Genomic DNA, 7,881 nt, shown 5'->3' on the forward strand with positions numbered 1-7,881 from the left:
TCTGTTTGGCAGCCCTGTGTTTGAGTTTACCCAGTCAGTATCTCAGACAGGAGCAGTTCTGAGAAGGGACAGACAGAAATCCAGACATGTAAAACCTTGACAAACCTAAGCTTCTAAACTAAAATGGAAGCTTAAGAAATCATTCAACTTCCTTCAGCAGGCTATGTCATATCTATCCTGAAGTAAAGTGCAACATAAATTTCTGATTCTTTTTTTTTTATCTTATACACGTAATGCAATTTACTATATAGGCCAATTATAATAGATTAATAATGTATGGAAGAAAGTCTTCTAGAAGAAACTTTGAAGGCCAGTCTTCATCTGTCAACTGTTGTGCTGCTTTTTTTTTTTTTTTTCCAGTCTTTAGCCCTTATTGGAAATGAAAACTCTTCAACCTATTTCAAACTATGTCCCCAAAACAATGACCACATCTCAGAAAGTGCCAAGCTTTTGTCTGGTGATCTTATACTATTTTGTCCCCAAGGAAAAGTCTAATTTTGATAGATACACATATAGGAAAAACAGAGTATCTGTATTTAGTTCAGTAAGGAAACACAAGTTTCCCTATATGCTTGAGTTTGTTTGATATAAGAGGTTGTGTGTATTTAACCATCACTTTAGGATGTTAACTTTAAATCCCATTTTTTGTATTATTATCAATGAATTGACCAACCTGGTGATAAATGATTTCCTCACTGAGTAGTATGTCTTAGTAACAGTAATAATAATGATAACAACAGTCATAGCAATACAATTGTCAGATAAATGGATAATTTGTGAATGAATCTCTTGGTAAACCTTGCTCTTTTGATTCTCCATTAGTTGACAACTAATGGCCTCGAAGTTACAATTGTACATTTGTTCTTAATTATTAACATCTGATCTCACTAGTCATAATGATTTTATTGACAGTATCCAAATCACAAAATCAATTTGCTTCTCTTAGGTAAAGACTTCATTTAATTAAACTCAGCATTTAATAAGGAGGAAACATTAACACATTATGTGGCAGTTATCTGTTTCATAATTACATTCAACAGCATGCCTTCATCTGTACACTTTCCTGTGGTTAAAAAAAATAATAATAATAAAAGTACAACACCAGCATTGCATTACAAGGTTTATATTTGTGATTGCTTCACTTCATCATTTGAATAGTTGTATATATTAACAGAAAATAGCATTAGCATGAAGAACAAGCATAGATATAAATCACCAAGAGAAGGCATCTCTGTGAATATAACAGAGTGATGAGGACCCAGCAAAGCATGGTTGCCTAATTGCTTCATTTACATAGACATAGATGTTCACAACAAAACATCAATTGTTGTACTGGAAATGTCTCTGTGAGTACAGTTGGAATTAGATGAAGGTGGGTTGAAGTGTATTCTGGAAGCAGTTATCAAATGCAAATGAGCCAATAAGTTGTTTCTACATTGACTCAAGTACCTAAAAGAAAGAGTAGCCCAGGCAAACTAAGAAAAAGAGAAGACAAGAGTCTGAATAAACCATGCTCTGCAAGACTCTCTGAAAACAAACTATCATTGAAGATTATTAAAATTATGTTCAATAAAAGAGCAGCTGCCATTCCACATAAAGCAGCCAGCATTGTCTGTGTCTGGGATCAGCTGTTTGTTTCCCACCTAATTACAACAGATTTCCCCTTGTAGTGCTCCATGGGCACACTTTGCTCCCTGCCTGCCATGTTACCGGCCGTATGCTTCTCGTCCCAGTAGTAGTAGCTTCATCTGAAGCCTGGCATGTCATGAAGATGTCTTGTGACTACACTTTGTTACACAAAAACAAGGCAGGGAAAACAATTAGAAGATATAGACTAAAACTGGGAAAAGGTTACAGTAATAGCAATCATTTCCTAGGAAATAACAAGAGGCCAAAAACCAGCAATCTGGGTGTATCCCTTTACCTGTTGCAGATCATGAGCTGTTAATGAAAACTTTTAAAAAGAGTGTTGTGTTGATAAATTTGCATTTTATCCAGCTTAGGAACAGTAAACTATCATGCAGCTTGTCCTCCACACTCTGTTTCTAAGGAGAGAGCAAAGCAGGCATTACACATGACAGGATTTCCAAGACACAACGTGTAAGAGATTTAATGACCCTGGAAAATGACAGGCATCTAATGTTACATCACCTGTCATTTTCCTCCTCACCTGGCTAGATAGCCTGCTTCAAAATAAGGATAATCTCACCTTTTATCCATCTTCTTCTGAGGTGACCTGCCACCTCCACATGCTGCCCAGTGATAGACTCAGTGGTTCACTATGATGGAAATTAGTAGAAACCCCAAAATAATAAGTTCCAAGGGGGGAAAGGTCTTTCACACATTTGTCAGGTGCTTAAGGGGGGGGTGGGGGTGGGGAGGGGGAGGAAAGAAAAAAAAGATGATGACTAATTTTCCCTCTGTGGAAAACACATATGGACAAAAGAAAATGATTTACATTCACACTTTTGCTCTCCAAGCAAAAAGTCTTGTTAATAATAGAACTTAGCTGGCTCATACCCTACCCTTATCTTTAAATCCATTGCAATGGCATGGTACTTCTGTCGGCTTCCACAAAATTTGTTAATCAACAGAGATTTCAGTTTAAGAACATGGTATTTCAGAACATACAATCCATTTCCAGGTTGATATCTAGATACCATGGCCAATATCCCTGATAAGTGATGAGAAATGTGCTTAGAAAAATGATAGAGACAGATAGCCTAGCTATCTGAGCTCCAGAAACATCCCAGACAGTCTGGGACTGCTCATGATTGTGTACAAGAGAGCACATTTGTTGTGGGTCTGGTCAGCTCCCTAGTGATCTATGCAGACAATTTGTGGATCTCTTTTTCAGCCCAGGGTAGAAGGTACAGGTGCCACCGTGTCTTAATAGCCTTCAAAACAGGAAGTCTGTTCCTGCCTTCAGATGTGCAAATGCAGCTTCTTAGTTCCCGAAAATGCAGCTCGTGGGGGTTTTCAGCTGGTAGGCAGTACACTTGCTGCATTGTGTTTAATAAAGCTGAAAGTGTAAAAGACACAATGTGCAAAAGATTGTACATCTACCCCCCAATCCTCTGCTTTATCATACCCATACTTTTTTGCCACCAGGTGCTGGAGTGAGCACTGTCCAAGCATCCTGTGCCTACCTGTGTGGGGAAGAAGTAGTCCCAGAGGACTTCTGGAAAGTAAGAGCATGTAGGCACTGAACATGTCTGAATTACTTTCATAGTACTGATCTATCTTGTGATCTTGAGCAAGAACCCCACACTTCTTTGTCTTCTGGTATACCAGAGTGTAGTGTACAATGAAGACCAAACTCTGTTAAGCATGTGGCGTTTTGCAAATGCTGATTTTCCAGGACTAGGAATACTTATCAGGAAAAAAAAAAAAAAAAAAAAAAAGAGGCAGAGGACTAGCATATTAATGTATAAATAATCAAGAAGTAAATATGTATAATGATAGATTAAGACTACTTAGTGGCACATAGTGGCTACCTCTGTGTACGAATAACACAGGTATATTTAAGAAACACCTTTTCCCACCAGGAATTTTGGCAATACAGTTTGTTACTTACATATTACATCATGATTAAGATACACATATAATTGTTTGTAGTAGCACTTGGCTTAATAGTAGTATTACACAGGAATTTTGTGCACAACATTTTACAGTGATGCCATATCATTTAAAAGTAACACGATGCCTTTTCTGTCTTGTGCAATGAGCCTTGCTCTGAGAACAGTTGGGAAAATCATTTTAGCACACAATATTTTACTGTATATCACCTACACTTATGAAGTCAACATGCAGTTTTGTATGCAACATCATCTTAGTGGCAGGATTGACCATAATAAAAGGTACCTTATTAAGGTGATAATCTTTCAGGCATCTCAGGCCTCAACAGATGAAAACAGAGTCTTTGTAGAGAGCTTTAGGCACTGGCCCCAGAACTGCAATTAATTCAGAAAGACTTCAAGGAAAGAGAGGAATACAAAAGTGTGCCAAAGAAATAAGCTGTGGATTTTGAATCCTATATCTGAATTGCAAAGTGAGTCTAGATTCCATCATATTACGACAACAGTCAATCTGGAGCATTTTTGTTCCCCTGAAATCTTCTGCGAGATTCCCTCTAAATATTGTACGATCCTTGCCAGATGAAAACAATTGCACACAGTTCCCTCCAACTACAGTTATATCATATGCAAGACATTAAGGGAGGTATAAGGTATTTTATTACCTCAAAGACTATGACTGTTCCATTTAAAGTAAATAGAAAGGTCCCCGGTGCCTTTGTTCCATCCAGTCTGATCCCAGAGAATTTCATTTTTCTGGAAAAATGCTGCTGCTGCTGCTTCTAGTGACTCTTGCTTGTGACAGTCCTCTTGACTGGGGGACAACAAGGGAGCATTTCCCACCACTAATGGAAAGAAACAACAAAGCCTGTGAAATGCACTCTCAGGAGAACATAGAGAAAATGTGACTGTTTCAAGTATATTTATTGTCTTGTGTGATGTAATGATCTACATGTGTGCTCTGCAAACACCAATGGAAGGGATGCCTAAATGGTTTAGTGAAGAAACAATTTACTGAAGAACAGTCCCTTTAACTCATGGTCAGCAAAAAGGGAAGCAGCTTGAATTCAGTCCCTATTATTTGACCTTAACACTATAAGAAAGTCTAGTAAAAAACAAAACTTGATTTGCTGTGCTGAGGTGTGCTATGCTCTTTAAATACCATTTGGCACATAGCATATGTCTAAACTGTTTGATAAGTGCACCAGTCCAAATAGCCTAGATCCCAGTCTATCCCCAGCCAAACTGTGCTGTGACTCCCATCTGCTCCACGTGGCTAGTTTACTTCCCCCAAGAAATGAGGAACTGAGGAAGGGAGAAGTGTATATATGTAAATCTGCCCCTTGAAATGGGGGTGGCATTGGGTTACACAACTCAATTCGTGATCTCGGAAGTACTTCCAGGTGCTGCTTATTTAGCACACCCAACGAGTACTCTGGCAGAAAGCCTAGATCTCATGGTATGAAAAAACTGTAATAAGCTGTTGACGATGCATATATGGAGATTGCATATACACAATTTTCTAAAACTTCTTTAACTCAGCTTCTTCCAGTGGATTGGACACCCTATTCATTTTTTCTTAATTGTTCGCTCAAAACAAATCATTGTAAATACATACATATTTTACACGCATCCTCATAGGAGAGAACATGCCCATATACAGCATTTGTAGGTTGAAAGGATCTGACAAGCATCAACTAATTATACTATTTAGAATAAAAAGAAGAGGGGCTCATCTACATAGCTATAGACAAGCTAGTCTCCCTTTCAGTCGAATGGCATCTAGGCAACACAGACGAGAGTCTAGGGCACTATTCTTTTCATCCAAAAGCAGACACCTAAAATAGATGAGATGTATGTAACCAAAACACACCTTTTTCTCTCTACTGACTGCAAAGACAGTATTCTCTGTCTGCCTTAACCATGGAAGAATTTACATTTCCAAACCTGACTGGGATGAACTAATTTCAGTAGTAGGATGAAGTACTTTCAGTAACTTCATGTCCTGTATCAATTATATTCAGCTCAATTATATCTAGCTACGAAAGCAATACTTTCAATATTTGAAATTGCCTGGAGAAGGAATAAGAAATTTCATATGTACAACGGAATATAGTCTAGTAAGCATTTGTGAGCAATATCCTTCTCCTGTTAAAGTCAGCAAATGGATTGAGTATTTGTTGTTCTTACTGATTACTAGTTTCTAAAAAAGCTGTTTGCTCAACTCTGCAGGGTTTCTGTTTCATGTTACAAATGACAACCCTGGTCTATTTAGACCAAAATGCTGATAACACTAGCTATTTTAACTGTCCATAAAAGGCAATCTGTACGACAGCAATCTAAGAGTAAAAATCGATTGTCCCTAGATCCTTTCAAATTATATTATCTTAATTATCATATTTTGTGCCATTCGAATCCTGCATATTCACTTCTACAAGAAATCATGTTCATTTGTTATGAAAAAAGAAATCTACTTACGAAGGAGTCATGAAGAAGCAGCTGACATGTAAGTTAGTCATACTTCCTTGTGGTTTGTCTCCTAAAGACATACATGGCCAATCTGCTCATAAAAGCCACAGATGCACTGTTAATAGTGAGAGATGCAAAACCTACGGTTGCTAAACTTTTCGCCAGTCCTCTCCAAGCCTCCAGGTGACAAATGCAATAGTCTATATATTAATGTTTCAACAAGAGCAGAATCAGACGGGTTTCATTTATGGCAATGGTGTGTAGGAAAAAAAATGTGTTTTCTAAGGCTCACTGAAGAAATCAGTTATGTTGTATAGCTGTTGTGCTGATTTTGTTGTTGTTTTTGTTTTTATTAAAAAAAACAACAACAAAAGGAATGCCTTTATATATATATATATATATTTTAATAAAAGCAACAACAAAAATACAGGTTGCATTGAAGAGAAGAAGGAGCCCTGCCTTCTCAGGAGCCCCAGAGTACAGGGTGTGCCATCATTTCTTTCACATTCTTTTTGATCTCTGTGACTTTAAATGAAAGTGTTATAACAAACAGAAAAATAAATAACTGTATACATTTGCCAGGTACAGAAGATTGACCTGTACAGTACGTATATTGACCTCCAACTTCATCATGTTACATCATTTTGGAGTGCTTCAGTTACAATGATAGAAGTGCAGAAGCCATAATAGAAGAGTGAGAACGGGGAGGAGAAAAAAAAAAAACACAAAGCACACAAACAAGCAAAGCAACAACAACAAAAAAACACAACCAGGAAGAGAAAGCCAATGCCCCATAACAATTCAGTAGCAGATGACTCAATGAATCCTGTTTGAGCTAAGACTGTAGCCAATGCCACAACAAGCAGCAATATTAGCCATCTGGGAGCCTGAGACTTGGAAGGATGGTTGCAAGTACAAACCCACCCCCTCATCTCCTGGCTCCTGAGGGAAAAGGGCAGCAAAGCACCTCAGTTTCAAATCTCACACAGTTTTAAAGAATATGTATTTTTTTAGTTTTTGTGTATGAGGGCACAGTATTCACCCAGTAAGACCTCTCCTCCCCAGGAGGATGTAAAAAAGAATGACTCATGAGTCAGGGTGATGATGCTTTGACAATGGTAGAAGTTCTCACAACAAAATTTGGAGGTGCTCTGTGGTCCTTTGATATAATTTAGGGCAACCACCAGCTGTCTTAAACTACACCATGAAGGCACATGAAGTTGCGATAAGCTAATCATGCTCTCCATACTGAAAGCATGTTGTAAGACTCCTAGTTCCAGGCTATCACAAAATCCACACATGGAGACAATTAGCTGGGCTTAGTTTACTGTTTTGTTATTGTTTACATATAGCCACAGATAGACAGATATATTGACAGTGTAGCAAACATTTTCTGTCACAAAATATCCTTGTCTTTGCATGACACAATTTCCATACCTTTTTCTAATATGATTACAAATGAGAAGAAGGAAAAAAAAGATGAGGGAGGATCTTGAAGGAGAAAAAAGTTTAACAGAAAGAAAAAGAGAGATGAGTAATACTTGTTTCTGCTTTTCAGGTCTTGTTTGAAAGCTCTGTTGTGCCTGAAATGTTGATTCACCCATTATGCTTTTCAGTTTTTACATTTACCCTGAATGACAGCAAACTTTTGTAACTTGTATATGGGAAAGAAAGAATGGTTACACTGGGGGGAAAGGGGAGAGGGCTGGGTAGTTTGTATATAGGAGTACAGTTGGAGGAGCTTTATAGCAACTCTGCTTAATTTCAGAAGGAGGGGTGGGGGTGGAAAAGAGAGAGCACATTTATTTTCTGTCAGCCTGGCAAACTTGAGTTAAAA

The 7,881-nt window shown here is 37.9% G+C and overlaps 1 long non-coding RNA gene across 1 annotated transcript; it reads right to left on the minus strand.

Moving 5' to 3' along the window:
* Positions 1-4,258: 4,258 nt before the first annotated feature.
* LOC121069576 lies at positions 4,259-6,811 on the minus strand. Its single transcript, XR_005819495.1, has 3 exons — positions 6,618-6,811; positions 6,054-6,135; positions 4,259-4,420 (listed from the first exon to the last, which is right to left on the minus strand). It is a non-coding gene; the product is annotated as an uncharacterized LOC121069576 (long non-coding RNA).
* Between the last annotated feature and the right edge of the window lie 1,070 nt (positions 6,812-7,881).

Source organism: Cygnus olor, chromosome 4 (genome assembly GCF_009769625.2).
Source record: "Cygnus olor isolate bCygOlo1 chromosome 4, bCygOlo1.pri.v2, whole genome shotgun sequence".
In the NCBI taxonomy this organism is placed as follows: Eukaryota; Metazoa; Chordata; class Aves; order Anseriformes; family Anatidae; genus Cygnus; species Cygnus olor.